Below are 15827 nucleotides of genomic sequence, written 5' to 3'. Positions count from 1 at the left end.
GAGTGTGTAATGTTGTGAGTAAAAGATGGAAGAAGAACTTAAGAAAGTATGGATCAGTTGGGTCAAGGATTGTGTGGGTAAGAATAAAAGTTGGAATACAAATGTGGGCGATTGTGTGTGTGTATGCGCCAACGCAAGATAGTGCAAGCAGAGTGAGAGAAGAGTTCTGGACAAATGTGGAAGTGTGCAAGGAGAAGTTCGGAAAGAATGAGAGAGTGTTTTTGAACGGTGATATGAATGGTAAAGTAGGGAATGTGAAGGTGGAATAGTTGGTGAGTGGGATGTGCCTGCTGAAATAGATGAGAATGGCAGTGCGTTAGTCGACATTTGTGCCGGTAGGGGGTTGGTGATAACCAATACCCTCTTCAGGCACAAAATGATCCACAGGTACACATGGCGAGTGATGAGAAGGGTGGGTGGTGAACTGAATGAAAGGAAGGCAATGACTGATTATGTGTTTGTGGATGAAAGGATGCGAAGATGTGTAATGCAAGCAAGAACTTATAGAGGTTGGGGGAGTGGACTTTCTGACCACTACTTGGTGGTGGCCAGAATCAAGATCCAAGTAAGATGAAGAAATAGAAGAAGAGAAGGACGGGAAGAAGGAGTAGTTGGAAGGAGAGTGGAAAGGTTACAAGTGGATGAGAAAGAGGCAGAATATAAGAAAGAAGCAGAGGAACAATTGGGTAAATATAAATTGGAGCAGATGGGGAACGTGGAAGGTGTGTGCAGGATATTCACAGAAGAAATATGTGCAGCATGTGATGCGGTGTATGGGGTGAAGAGAAGACGGAGGGGGGTGCAAGGAACAGCGTGGTGGAATGAAGAGGTGAGACAGGCTGTGGCACAAAAGAAGAAAGCATACAATGAATGGATGAGAAATAGGGGCATGGAAGAAGTTGAGAGGCGGAAGAGAGAGTTATATGTAGATAGGAAGAAAGGGGTGAAAAGATTAGTAAGAGAGTAAGAAGAGAGTGGATGAGGAATTTGAAAGGAATTTGAGTGTAAAGTGGAGGGAATGTAAGAAAATGTTCTGGAAAGAGGTGAAGAGAGTAAGACAGGGTGGAAGTGAAGTTAGTAGGAGAGTGAATGATTAATATGGTAGATTACTAGAGGAGAAGGGAGAAAAAGTGAGCAGATGGAGAGAACACTTTAAGGAATTGTTCAACATAGAGAATGGAAGTAATGCGAGTATAAGTGGCTGGGGAATGGCTGGGAGAAGGAGGAAGGTGAGAAGACAGGAAGAAATCAGTAGGACAGAAGTTGTGGAAGCAATGAAGAAATTCAAATTGGGGAAAGCCCCAGGAATTGATGGAGTGTGTGGTGAAATGCTGAAGCATGGGGGAGAGATAGTAGTAGAATGGATGTGGAAGATGTGCAGATTGGCCTGGGAGGATGGTATTGTCCCGGAGGATTGGAAGTCAGGTATAATTATTGCCTTGTACAAAGGGAAAGGGGAAAAAGAAGTGTGTGGTAATCATAGGGGCATTTGTCTTCATAGTGTAATAGGAAAAGTGTATGGTGGGATACTTATTGACAGCATTAGGGAAAGAACAGAGGAATTAGTTAGAGAAGAACAGGGAGGCTTTAGGAAGGGAAGAGGTTGTGTAGATCAGATAGTCATTCTTAGATATTTAGTGGAAAAGTTTCTAGTGAAAGGAACGAAGTTGTATGCGGCTTTCATGGATTTGGAGAAAGCATATGACAGGGTGGATAGACAAGGATTGAGGAAAGTATTAAGAATATATGGAGTAGATGGGAAGTTGTTGAATGCTGTATGTATGTATGATGGTGCTAGGGTTGCAGTGCGTATGGATGGTGAACTGAGTGAATTTTTCTCTTTGAAGGTTGGGTTGAAACAGGGATGTGTCATGTTTCCTTGGTTGTTCAAGCTGTACATGGATGGGGTAATAAAAGAGGTACAGGGTAGGGCAGTGGATGTTGGAGTGACCATAATGAGAGAGGGTAGTGTTTGGAAACTCCCTGTACTGTTGTTTGCAGACGATACTGTGTTGTTGCTTGAAGACAAAGGGGAGCTGCAAGGCTTGGTGGACGAGTTTGGAAGAGTGTGTAAGAAACGGAATCTAAAGGTGAATGTAGGGAAGAGTAAAGTGATGGTCTTTGAGAGAGGTGAAGTCAACGAATGTACAGTGAGGTTGGATGGTGAGGAAATGGAAAATGTTAGTACGTTTAAGTACTTGGGTAGTGTGATGAGTAAGGATGGAAGTTTGGAGGGTGAAGTGCTTGAAAAGGGTACAGCAAGGAAGAAAGGTTGCTGGTTCCTTGAAAGCAGTGATAAGAAACAGGGAAGTGAGCATGGAAGTGAAAATGTTACTACATGACAGTATTGTGATACCAACTCTAACGTATGGAAGTGAAGCTTGGACGTTGTTGGAAGGACACAAGTCAAGAGTGAGAGCAGTGGAAATGAGTTATTTAAGAGGAGCCTGTGGAGTCACATGGAGAGACAGACTGACAAATGAGGAAATAAAGGAGTGTTGTGGTGTGGATGTGGATGTGACAGGAAGCGTTAGGAGGAACACACTGAGGTGGTTTGGCCATGTGGGGAGGATGGAAGGTGAGAGACTGACGAGGAGAGTATATCTGAGTGAGGTTGAGGAGGGGAGAGGGAGGGAGAAGCCGAGGATGAGATGGAGGGATGGGGTGGAGAGGTATATGAGGGAGGGGGGTGTGAGTTGGGAGCAAGGCAGTGAAATGGCGGGGGACAGGGCGAGGTGGAGGCGATTTGTTTGTTGCCACCCCATGCGGGGTTGAGGCGTCTGGCAATAGATATATAGACGGACAACAATTGACAACATATTTGCAATCTATTCATATTTCACTTCCCCTCTTTGACATCTGGCAACCTCATTCCAGGATATTAACTCCTAGCATTAAAGTGATTAACGAAAGAGTAATATAATCACTCACTCATAGGTAGCTATTAATTATAATCATTAGAGTTTACATGCACTAGCTTACTGTTGGTTATTGTTTCTGCTTTATTAATTTTATGTAAGTCTTTTCCAAGCCAATTGTAATTTTCTTTCTTTCCTTGCCAGTTTAAGTAGATAAAACTGGTCACCACCAGCCCTGGCATATATTCTTATTTTTCAATTATTAACATTCGACTGCGAAACAGCAGTCAGCACGTCAGTCTTTAGTTCACTAAGTCTCAGTCTGAATTAGCACCATGGCTACTAATTCATACCTACCGGAAGCCATAGATATGGGGCTTACTGACCCTTAGGAGACGTGAGAGTGATGTCCATGAAAAGCGTAAAACTTAGTGCGAAGAATGCAAGAGGGAACGAGAACACGAGCGGGAATAGCACGAGGAACGTGAGAGAGAACGCGAATACAAGCATGACAAGTGCGAGGCACGTGAGAAGCACGAGCCTGAGGTGCTGAAGCTCAAGCTAGACTCTTTGGCTTCAGGCACATCTGGTGCTGCCAATCCTACCTCCACAAATGCTCCTCCAGCAACCGTTTTGGCAACCCCACACCTCAAGCTTCCTTCGTACAAAGAAGGTAAGCTAATTGAGCCATTCATGGCTCGTTTCGAGGACATGGCACAGGTGTACCATCTGGATGAGGCAGCAAAGCGGCTCCAATTTCTTAGCTTACTTGATGGCCCTGACCTCGATAATCTCCACAGAATTCGCAGAGACAAATCCACCTATGAGATAATGAAGGCCTCACTCATCATAACATATGGTCTCACGGTTGCCGACGCCAGGGGTCAGTTCACGAGGCCACGTCTCCAAGAAAAGGAGACTGCTGTCCAGTTCCTCGACCATCTCACTGCTAACTTAGATGAGTGGATAGAGAAAGACGAATTGCACCAAATGCTGCGTACACAGAAAAGTTTGGCCTACTGAGCTCATTGCTCAGTTAAACACTTGTCAAGTAAAGAATGCCAGCCAAATGGCGGAGAAGACTGGTAAATTCTGCACAGCATACAGGTGCCCAGCTCGTAAGTAAGAGACCTGGAACAAGAATGATACTGCCAAGACCTGGAAGCAAACTCATAGCGAAACCCAGCATCAAGGCCATTCTCAGAATAATGGCCATGGTCCATAAAAATCACAAAAAATGAAGAAAGGGCAGAATGTTCAGCAACCTGGCTGGAAGAGGTACAACAAGTTCCCTAACCAGCAGCATTATCAGCCACACAATCAACATTCGGGACAATCTTTTTCAGCACCAGCCCCAGTGTATTGGAGGCATGAGGCAAATGCAGCCTTCATTCCCCAACAAGCACACGGTGATGTCGTCCCTAGCAGCACAGGTCCTCCCTCACAATTAACTAGTACCCCTCAGACAGTAAGTTCTTCTCCACAGGTGGTCAGTGCTCCAACTCCCCAGATGGTGAGTATGACCTCCCAGGCATCTAGTCCTCAGGGCATCACATTCACAGATTTGTGTGCTTTGGAGCCGCTTCCTTCCCAGGCCCTCCCACAGGCAACATTGCCTTCTTTGTTCAGCCAAGATTTGTAGGAGGTGCTTCTGTAAATGTCCAGAGAGACAATTGTTCATCAGGTTGCTCTGTCAGGCAGAGTCTAGTTCTGCCTGAGGAGTACACAGGTAAACACATCCAAGCTCAGCTTATTGATGGATTAGTGAGATTGTTTCCTGAGGCACGTATCTAGGTAACAGCTCCCTTTTACACTGGTTCGACACTGGTTCGACAGTTGCCAGAATCTATGTTTGGCCGTATTATAGATAACGTACCAGGCCACGTCCCCAAGAAAAAGAGACTGCTGTCCAGTTCCTCGACCATCTCACCGCTTACTTAGATGAGTGGATACAGAAAGACGAGATGCACCTTATGATGCATACACAAATAGAAAATTATGGCCCACTGAGCTCACTGCTCAGTTAAATATTTGTCAAGTAAAGGATGCCAGCCAAATGGCAGAGAAGACTGGTAAATTCTTCACCGCATACGGGTACCCAACTCGTAAGTAACAGCCCTGGAACAGGAAAGATACTTCCAAGTCTTGGAAGCAATCTCAGAGCAAAACCCAGCATCAAGGCCATTCTCAGAATAATGACCATGGTCCACAAATATCGCAGAAAAAGGAGAAAAGGCAGAATGTTCAGCAACCTGGCTGGAAGAAGTACAAGTACCCTAACCAGCAGCATTATCAGCCACACAATCAACATTCGGGACAATCTTTTTCGGCACCAGCCCCAGTGTATCGGTGGCAGGAGGCAAATGCAGCCTTCATTCCCCAACAAGCACACGGTGATGTCGTCCCTAGCAGCACAGATTCTCCCTCACAATTAACTAGTCCTCCTCAGACAGTGAGCTCTCCTCCACAGGTGGTCAATGATCCATCTCCACAGATGGTGAATACAACCTCCCAGGCATCTGGTCCTCAGGGCATCACATTCACAGATTTTTGTGCTTTGCAGTCGTTTCCTCCACAGGCCCTCCCACAGGCAACATTGCCTTCTTTGTTCAGCCAAGATTTGTGGGAGGTGCTTCTGTAAATGTCCAGAGAGACAATTGTTCCTCAGGTTGCTCTGTCAGGCAGAGTCTAGTTCTGCCTGAGGAGTACACAGGTAGACAGATCCAAGCTCAGTTTATTGATGAGTTAGTGAGATTGTTTCCTGAGGCACTTATCTAGGTAACACCTCCCTTTTACACTGGTTCGACAGTTGCACTTGTCATGCCAGAACCTTTGTTTGACCATGTTATAGGTAACGTACCAGGTGCTAAGTATAGTTGCACCATAGATGTCGCAACTCACACTTCAGCTGCAGCAACACGAGCCCTGGCCAAAACTCTGAACCGTGTCACCCCGGTGACCATTGCAATGCATCATAATCTGATGTTGTCCCAGAACAACAGTCTGACCCGACACTTGCCTCTGTGTGGAAGAAACTATAGTGTATGTGATTAACCTGCTGCGTCCCCATCGATTTTTCACCAATGACACCCCCCAATCCCAACCGAATTTGGATTTTTTTGGGGGGAGTCAAACCTCTGCTTTTTATGAATAACAATAGTAAATCACAAAAAAGTGGTCACCTGAACTTATAAGTGTGCTGTACAGGTGGCCCTCCCCACACCTGATACTATCTTCTCTGGATCCGTGCTGCCGCAGTCCCATTTTCTGTGGTAGTGGTACCTATTGCAAACCACTCAGAATAAGTAGGTATTTGTTCATTTGGTTAAAATTTATATGTAGTACAAGAATAAATTGGTTTTCACACAATAATATTGGCAATACAAGTGTTGTTTCACTCATTGAACACATCAACATACCGCACCGTCCTTGGCAACGTTAGTTCCTCATCACTTCTGCTCGTTTCTTCCTCTGGCACCAAGTAATCTTTGTCCTCCACATCATCATCGATTGGGGAATCACTCTTGCCTTGAATACCTGTATTCAGTATTTTAAACCTCAGGTGAGCGATTTCTCTATGAATTTTCGATGTTTCTCACCAAAAGCGGAAAATTGAACCAATTTTTTTTTTTTTCCAAAATTGGTCGGGATTGGGGGAGTCAGTGGTAGAAATTCGGTCGGGACAGGGCGGGTTAAGAAGATCCTCGAGTGCAACGATTTTCCCAATAAGCTTTTGAAAGTGGAAAAAGTGACTTGGGACTGCATGAAAGGAATGGTACGCGGCTTTCTTGGAAATCACAAGGAAATCACAGTCCTGTATGAGACAGCCCTAACATGTATTCAATATGGACAGTGGGTGTTAGCGCCAAAGTGGTGACATGTTGAGGTGCATGGTATGTAAAAGGACTACTGGGCCTTGACAGCAGGCTGTGAAACCTATGCCCAGAGTCGGACACATAAAAAAATAATGTGGAGCTGATTGACAACCTCATAAAGAACTATGGCGCCATGGGCTGTAGAATGTTACTCAAGATTCATATGCCTCATTCCCATCTTGATGAATTCAAGGACAACATGGGTGCATATTCTGAAGAGCAAGGATAATGTTTCTGTCAAGATATAATGGACTTTGAGAGGATATACCAAGGACAGTATAGCGTATGATGGGGGACTACATTTGGGGGCTGGTCCATGAAAGTGATCTACTGTACAATTTCATTCATTATGTATTCAATATTGTTATATATCACTTTTCATATTTTTATGTTTTCTTCTGGCTCCTCATGAAGGAAAAGACAAACCCACTCATTCTTTCTACAGAAAATTAGTAAATATAAAAAATCATTCTCCTGTTTATTTGAAAGCGAAGTTTTAGGATGATGATATATGTTCTCTATAGTTTTGAAGTAAAACAAATAAAGAAATAGTGTTGGTCCCACAGCATACATTATGTCCAGGGCCTCTACATACATATGTACTGTAGGTTAAGGGGGAAGTTCGAGACCCCTGCAGAGGCCATCTGAGGCTGTGTTTGAATTACCTTGTGATACATTTCAAACTGTGGGCCTTTCTGAGGACTCCCAGAGAATACACACTTTATATACATGAGCATTCACACCCACGTTGGGTGTTAAAATGTGACCTGCCTGAGTGTGCATAGGGATTCTCAGCTTACTGATATTAGACATAAGTGTAGAGTTATAACGGTAAGTGTGCTCTTAGGAAGTACAAATGCATAGGAATAAATACCACCAGAGTGTACTTAGACTAGGTGCATATGCACAGAGTTCTGACTTAACTGTCACTACTCCTACTTTCAAATTGTGATGGGCTGTGGGTCACTGAGAGCCCTGTTAGGTAATTAACACCCATCAAGATCTTTTTGATGTACCAGGGGTTGATGCTGCAAAGGGTGGATCAGCTGAAGTTGAAGCATGGTCTAGCAGATGAGAGGAGCTGTGCCTGATTGACTGCTGTCTTCCTTGAAAGTGCCAGGCAAGGTTCTGGACCTTACTCCTTATGTCCACACTGTGTCTAAGCATTAACCAGGGAACACCTTTTTCTCCAGTTAACAGAGATATAGGTTTAACCAGTAAACTACAGGCATCCTCAGTGATATAGGCAATCCAAAGACTAGCACGTTTCCTAGTTAAAAATCTACCAAATAAGAAATTAATGGCGACCGTGAATGTATGAAGCTTTGGCTGTCTCTTGAATTTTTCAGCTAAGGCATACTTTCCATTTCATATGCATTGAATACTAGGCCGAGGGTAATTTCAGCGTAATACAAATTGTTTGTCATATCAGCACTATTGATGCTCCACCCTGATTGATTTCACAGGTACAGTCAGTGGGTGGAGCAGTTTTGCTGTACAGGTACTGTGATAGGTGTAACAGTTTTGCTGTGCTGGTCAGCTGATCATCTCTGCCCCACGCTGCTGCCTTTTCTCCTCTGCCCTCAGCGTCTCCATTTGCTATTAATTTGTATTGTATAATTTTATATGTAGATATAGTTACACAACAACTGCCACACCTGCACCATGTATCACATACAGCACACTACATAAGTTAGTTGTTAAAGTAAATGTTGTGAACTTTCACTCAGTTTGACCCAAGAAGAAGATTTTTCACAGTCGTCACAGAGTTTTTTCCCTCAAGCTTGCTTCTGTTACCGTAAATACTAGGTGTTTACGCTCACTGATGACAGTGCTCTTCTCCTGTAACAGGATAGTACAAACAACACAGTGTGAATCTTGCGTGACTGAATTAGGATGTATATAATACCTACTCTTAAATTTTTCAGAAAAAAAATTCATTTTTGTGGGGCATAATGTCATGAATTTGCCAAACTGTGTTTTTATACAAATTTATGACATTGTATTATTATGGGAATGCAGGATGCATTGATGAGAAAGCCAGAAATACTGTATTTACTCAGCTAACCGTCCCGACAGTGCTCTAATCAGGACTGTTCTCAAAACATTTGTTATTGTTTCACTAGTGATTGCTTTTATGAACACCCTTAGCACATTATATACTGAGTGATACTTTTGTGCTTTTATCGTTCGTCTGCCCTGCCTCTTTAGCCGTTAAGCTATGTCATGCCTACTTCCGGTGATCATGTGTTGCTTTGTGGCTGGTGTGAGAACATTAGTCATTTGGTGTAGTGCTTCCACGGGAGGAGGATCTCAAGAACAGTGCTGAGCAATGAGGACCCCATCTTGCGGCTTAACACCCAATCTCCAGCAGTTCTATGACCCCTGCATCTCCCCATTAAATTGGCGATAGGCAACAGTGGATGTCATCAGTGCGCACTGCAGTGGCCTGAGTAGCAGAACCGCCTAGTCTGTTCGCAGCCAGTACTCCATTTCCTCCACTGACCAATATTTTCGTTCTGTGTTTTCTAGGTTTAAGCGTATTAGCTAGCTGTCTGATTGCATGAATCAGTGATTACTCATTTAAGTTATCAAGTAACTTAAGAATTAAGTTTGTTTGTAATTAATAAATTTACAGTTCATTCTTTGGGTTTTATTAAATGAAAGAATCGTGTTTCATTTCTCCATATTGTGCTTACTTTAGTTTGCTACTCCCAGTTTGCACAAACTTCTTATAATAATTACGACTGGTAGTTAACTCAATTTTTTCATGTTAATTCATAAATCTGTTTGCACCAGCCAGGAGTTAGCGCGAGCAAGAATTTGTCTTTCATAGTATTAAATATCGATTGTCAGGGATAAGGACACTTTCTCACAGTATCAACAATTCAACATTCGTGAGTGATTAGTCTCTGTTGTGTACTGCTAAAACTTTTATGAAACTCAAGTCTTTAAAGAATTGGCGAAGTATGCCAGAATAAAGTAAAACTTACTACTTTATTTCATGAGTCGATAATCCTCGTGTCAGTGGTGACTTTCTTAGTTTTCTTCCATGAGTAGTGGAGATATATTCAGTATAATTATTTTCCCATCATGACAACTATTAACGACTTATTTACAGTTTATTCATATTTCACTTCCCCCATTGACACCACCATTATTAATAAAAGAAACTCGCCTGCTGATAGAATGGTTTAAATATAAAGTACCCCATAAACTATACTGTCAGAGGATAAGATGACGTCAAGATGAAGTTGTTCATGAGACACATAACAGTATGAAATGTGCAGGATGTTGACAGAGTCCTGTTGTGTATTCTAACCTTCTTACATGTAAACGATGTATTGAGATGAAAACTTTTCATGTGATTGTGGCTACCAAAAACTTCAAGCCTTATATTATGGACAACCTGGTAAGTCATTGAGACAAAAAAAAAAAAAAAAAAAGTGATTCAAAACTCTTAGTCTTGTGTTTCAAATTAAAGGATTATAGTGATCTTTCTCCTTTGATTCAAAGTACTTTCATTCATAGTACAGTACTTCATCCTGTATTTAAAAGACACAATTTCAAAGCACTTCATTTCCTCTTTTAAGTACAGCTTTTCAAAATATTTCGTTTTGTGCTTCAAAGTACAATCTTTCAAAACTCATTATAACTTTCAAATTACATGAAATTAAAAGGTTATCATGTTTCAAAGTACAGTCATTCGCTGCTCTTTATATGTTTTAAATATACTGTAATAATTCCAGATTAGTTAGCCGATTTAAATTACTCACTAATGCTTAGTGTGTTATTAAGAGTCGTCATGCAAAGTTAAATATTGATTTCAAACTATAAAGTATAGCCATTGAAAGCTACATATCTGCCTCAAAGTACAGTACAGTCATTCAAAGATTGATATAAGTTTCAAAGTAGTCAAGCAAAACTCACTGTTTTGTATGTCCACTGCATAGTTTACACCGTAAAATGGGCAGTGGATGTGGAATAGTTAAACTAAATACTAAACATTTCAGTCCTTTGATGTAATTTTTAAATTTTGTTCTCCTACTACCCGCTGTTGTATTCAATTTAGGAAACACTTATATTATTGAAGATGGTGGTGAAGTCTATGATTAACCCTTGCGCTTCGAAAAATTAGTCTTAAATTGAACGAAAACATCTATTGGTGGCCTGATTAAAATGTAAAATCTATACGTCATTAGACTAGAGGGTTTCAGAGTATGCAAGGATAATTATATGAAAATGAAGACATTCAATAAAACTCCCAACTTTACAATAAAATAAACGCTGTACGAAACTCTTACACTTTGCAAGTTATCCTAAATTTAATGAAAATGTAAGGAGCAAGCATAATTGAAAAGAAGACAAGACGCACTGATTGTGTGCAACACCGCACTCATCAGTTGGTTTAAGGACCCAATGTTAGACTTTGTCCTGTGATCTCGACTTTTAGCAGGTCACTCTCAAAATCGAGTAACTATAGTCTTGCCTAACCTTTAACCATACCACCAACTTTGGTTCGATTAAGACTAATTAAATTGACTTTACTCAGTCACCATTCCTTTGACCTTAACCTTCTGTGGACTGTTCTCAAAATCGAAAATCTTTATCCTTGTTTTACCCTAAAGCCTTCCACAAAATTTAGCCTGCATAGGACTATAGACCATTTAATTGGCCTTCCCATGTTGCCTAATCTTCAATCTATTGCTCTGGAACACAACAGGTTAACCTCTTCGGTGATCCTGAAACATCCATCAAGTTTGATCCAAGTCAGGTCAAAACTTTTCTTGTTATACTACTGCTCAAACACACACACACACACACACACACACACACACACACACACACACACACAGGTCGAAAATTGTCCTTACCCTTTGATCTTGAACTTTGACTCACTGTTTTTGAATCGAATCCCATCGTTTATTCCTGAACCCAATCCTTTCCACCAAGTCAGGATCAGATCTGTTAATTGGTAAGAGTTGTCCTTCCTCTTTGAACTTGGCATTTGTTTTTCCCCGTGACCTACCACTTTGATTACATTGGTTTACAAAAAATTTGAGGCAAGCATGAAATTAGGTGTCCTAACCTAATTTTGGGGTGCTGATATCAGATTCGAAATCCGTTTTCACTCATCACCTCTAGTTTTCGAGATATACATGTATGTACATGTATACATATAGGCCTAGACCCAAAATATTCGCCAATAATCCACTTATCGTCCTGTTTTCTTGGAACTTGGTTTAAAATGCACGCCACAACAAGCTCAAACATGTCAAGCAGTACACACAGAAGGACTGGGGGTCTAGGAGCACTTTCGTGCCTGGGAAACACAGTGCCCAAGCAAATCCTCTGGTGGACATGAACAAAATGCTTCTTCTCCCTCTTCATATCAAGCTTGGCCTTATGAAGAATTTCGTGAAGGCCATGGACAAGGATGGTGCTGCCTTCCAACACTGGTGCACTCTGCTCCCAGCTCTCAGTTCTGCTAAGCTCAAGGAGGGCATCTTCATCGGACCTCAGATCCGGGAGGTGCTGAAGGATGAGGTATTCGAGGGGAAGCTCACCTTGAAGGAACTGAGAGCATGGGAAGCATTTAAGGTAGTCTGCCATGGCTTTCTTGATAACACACTGGCACTAGATTACCAAGAGCGTGTTGAGAAGTTGTTGCAGGCTTATCAGGATATGGGGTGCCGAATGTCTCTCAAGATTCACTTTCTCCACTCCCACCTCAACTTCTTTCCCCAGAACCTCGGAGCAGTAAGTGACGAACATGGGGAAAGGCTCCACCAAGATATTACTAAGATGGCCCCACTGTAGGGGGTCACCTTGACTTGGTGGTGGGGCTTGAAGCATGGTTGGCAGTGCCACCTACTTGGGAGGCAAGCCTACCTTTGTAGGGTTCGGCATTTGTCGGCCTTGTGGACCAAGCACCCCCTACATCACTGGTAGAGGAGGCCTACTGGTGATGTCAGTCCCTGCCCATTTGCCATCTAGGGCGGGACTGTTGCCTCCCCACGTGTTTGCCGTGCGTGGCGTCCCGTAATGCTGGGAGACGGGAGTCCTGGAGGTTGAGCGATGCTGCATGGTGCACCCTGCAGCTAGCAATACACCTCTTTGGTCCCTTATTCTGGCTAGACGGGTGGCCTAGTTGGGCCCGACCAGGTCAATCGGCTGGTCACTGGCTAGCCATCCAGCTAGTCACCTAGTGGCTTTAGGGTCAAGCGGGCACTGGGGGACCTGGTGGCTCCTATCGTCCTGGAGTCACCCTTGTCAGGGTCCCTTGGTGGTTACCTGCGTATACTTTCCCACTACCTCTGGGGTCGCCAGTGGTGTTTTCCCTGGCATATGGCCTCCCCTTGTTGGGCTCCATGGTGGGTGGAGGGGTGGGGGAATGAAGGTGGTTATTATTATAAATATGGCTTCATATAAAATTTCTGCAGCTGACGACCCTGGTTCCATCCCTGACCATCCTTTACAGTCTCCCTCCTGTGCGCCACCTGTGCTTCTGGCTGGTGAGGCCCATATTGCCACCCTGGAACCATACCTGCCTGGTTCCAGTGGTTTGCGGTCAGTGGCCAATACAAAAAAGAGCCGGCAACAGACAACAACATATTATGGACATGCCTGTGAGGTCCTGCTGGGTGTCTTTGAGAGGGTTGATTTCCCAAGGTACTACTCCATTCGTACTTTGGATGGTCAGCCTATTGGGAATTTGGACATTTTTACTGTTCGTCGGCGCATTATGTCAATTTGTGGGAGAGAGCTGAAGATTTCACCTCAGGGGGATGGTAGCCTCCTAGTGGAGGTTACATCCACTGAAGAGGGTTCCCGGCTGGCTGCCCAGTGTAAGGACCCGGATGTGCTGTTCACTTGTGTTCTTCATGCTTTTTTCTATCATAGTCAAGGTGTTGTTTTCTCCAAAGACTTACTTCGTTACAGTGAAGAGAAGCTGCTTGAAGAACTCCAGGTCCACAGGGTTGTTAAAGTGGAGAGGTTTCGGAAGAAGGTTGAGTTCTTACCCCAAATCCATCCTTGTTGCTGACGTTCGATTGCACTGTTCTCCCTCTTCATCCATCAAGGTGGCTTGGTTGTCCCTTAGGGTCAAACCCTTTGTACCAAATCCACGATGCTGCTACCACTGTCAGATGTACGGGCATGTTGGGTGAGTCTGTCTTCGTTTGCAACAGGGCCTCCCAGTGGTGTGTGTCAGTTGTGGAGAATCCACTCATGCAGGACAGGACTGTCCTGGACCTGTTTGTTGTTTGCACTGTGGCGAGGCACATCCTGCATCATCTAAAGATTGTGCCCGGTTTTGCTTGGAGAAGGAGATCCTCCTCATCCGTAATCGTGATAAAATAAGCTTTTCTGAGGCCAGGAGTAGAGCCATGTCATCCGTTTTCCGTAACGGAGTGTCTTGTGCGTCAGTTTTGTCCAGTCATAGCCGTCCTCATCGTCCTGTCCAGCAGCAGACTCGAGTTCCTCCTGTTGTGTCAGCTCTTATGCCTTCATCTGTTGATTCCATGCCAGTGCAACAATCTCCCGCACTTGAGACGGTTGCTGCTACAGTTCAAGACTCGACCTCTACATCTATGGTATCCCCTGGTAGTCATGGTGCACATTCTTCATTCGCTAAACGTCATCGTGGTTCCTCAGAGTCTTTGAGTCTTGAAGATCCTCCAAGTAAGGTGTCGGTCGTGGAGTCCACATCCTCTGTAGTTAGTCCATCTGTGTAACAGTCCTTGGACCCTGCTTCTGGGTCTTCGGGGGCTTCTGGGGTGTCAGGTCAGTCTGGCACCTCTTCCTCCGGGGTATCAGATGTTCCTCCTCCGGTTACCTAGGAAGATCCTGTCCTGCCCCCTCCTCGTTTGGTGGCCAGGACCCCAACCCCTCCTGCTCGACCTCTTGGTTCACTGGGGGCCCCAGGCAGGGTTCGGAGTAGCACTTCCTCTCCTGCTGGGCAGCGATGGGTGTCTGTGATGTCTCCCAACACTTCGCAGACCTCAGGCCCTCGTTCTAGCCATGCTGCTGCCCGTGACAAGCCCCTTCGTGGGCGTATCCGCATTCCCAAGATGATTGTCTCCCAGGGTCACTCAGTGGTTTCCACTAAGTGACCCTTTCTTTTGTGTATATAGTTCCTCCATTTTAATATTTTTAGTATTTTTTTATGGTTTTCTGTGTTCCATCTCCCCTGCCTTTTTTTATTTCAATAGTTTTAATGGCTAATATTATTCAATGGAACTGCCGTGGTTTACGAGCCAACTGGGAGGAACTCCGTTGGCTTCTGGCTGAGTATTCACCTGTGTGTGTTTGCCTACAAGAGACAATGGTTGGTGATGCTGCACCTCACAGTCCACCTGGTTACCAGGTTTTTTATTCAGATCCTCTTCCTGGACAGGGTCATGGTGGGGGTGTGGCTATTCTAGTATGCAGTGACATACCTTTCACTGTTGTGAGTCTTAACACTCTACTGCAGGCTGTTGCTTTCCAGATTTTCCTTCCCCGTCGTTATACTGTGGGCTCTTCGCACCTCCCTCCTAGTGCCACTATTGAGAGGGTTGATCTTGAAAATCTTATTCGTACGCTTCCCTCACCCTATTTCTTGCTGGCCGACATGAACAGTCATCATCCCCTGTGGGGTGGCTCCACAGCTGATGCTAGAGGTACTATGTTAGCCTCCATTGTGGAGGATGTGGATCTGTACTTTTTAAATTCTGGTGAAGTTACTTACTTCCATAGTCAAACGGATATTTTTACTGCTATTGATTTGTCTCTGTGCTCTGCAGGGGTAGCCCTGAATTTTACATGGGCTGTGTTACCGGACTTACATGGCAGTGACCACTTTCCTATTTTATTAAGATCGACACAGAGTGAGCCTCGGCGTCGTCTTCCCCGCTGGCACTTGGATAGGGCAGTCTGGCCGGTTTTTGAGGAGCTGTGTTCCCCGAGCCGATGTGTGGAGGATTTTGTCAGCACTGATGCTGCTGTTGAGTATATCACAGACTTACTATACTCGGCGGCACTGCAGAGTATTCCGAGAACAGCTGGTCACTTTCCTTGCCATCCAGTTCCCTGGTGGACCGATGAGTGTGCT

Source organism: Coenobita brevimanus, chromosome 102 (genome assembly GCF_032717465.1).
Source record: "Coenobita brevimanus isolate Jiangsu-jjx chromosome 102, ASM3271746v2, whole genome shotgun sequence".
In the NCBI taxonomy this organism is placed as follows: domain Eukaryota; kingdom Metazoa; phylum Arthropoda; class Malacostraca; order Decapoda; family Coenobitidae; genus Coenobita; species Coenobita brevimanus.
This window is presented reverse-complemented; position numbering follows the sequence as displayed.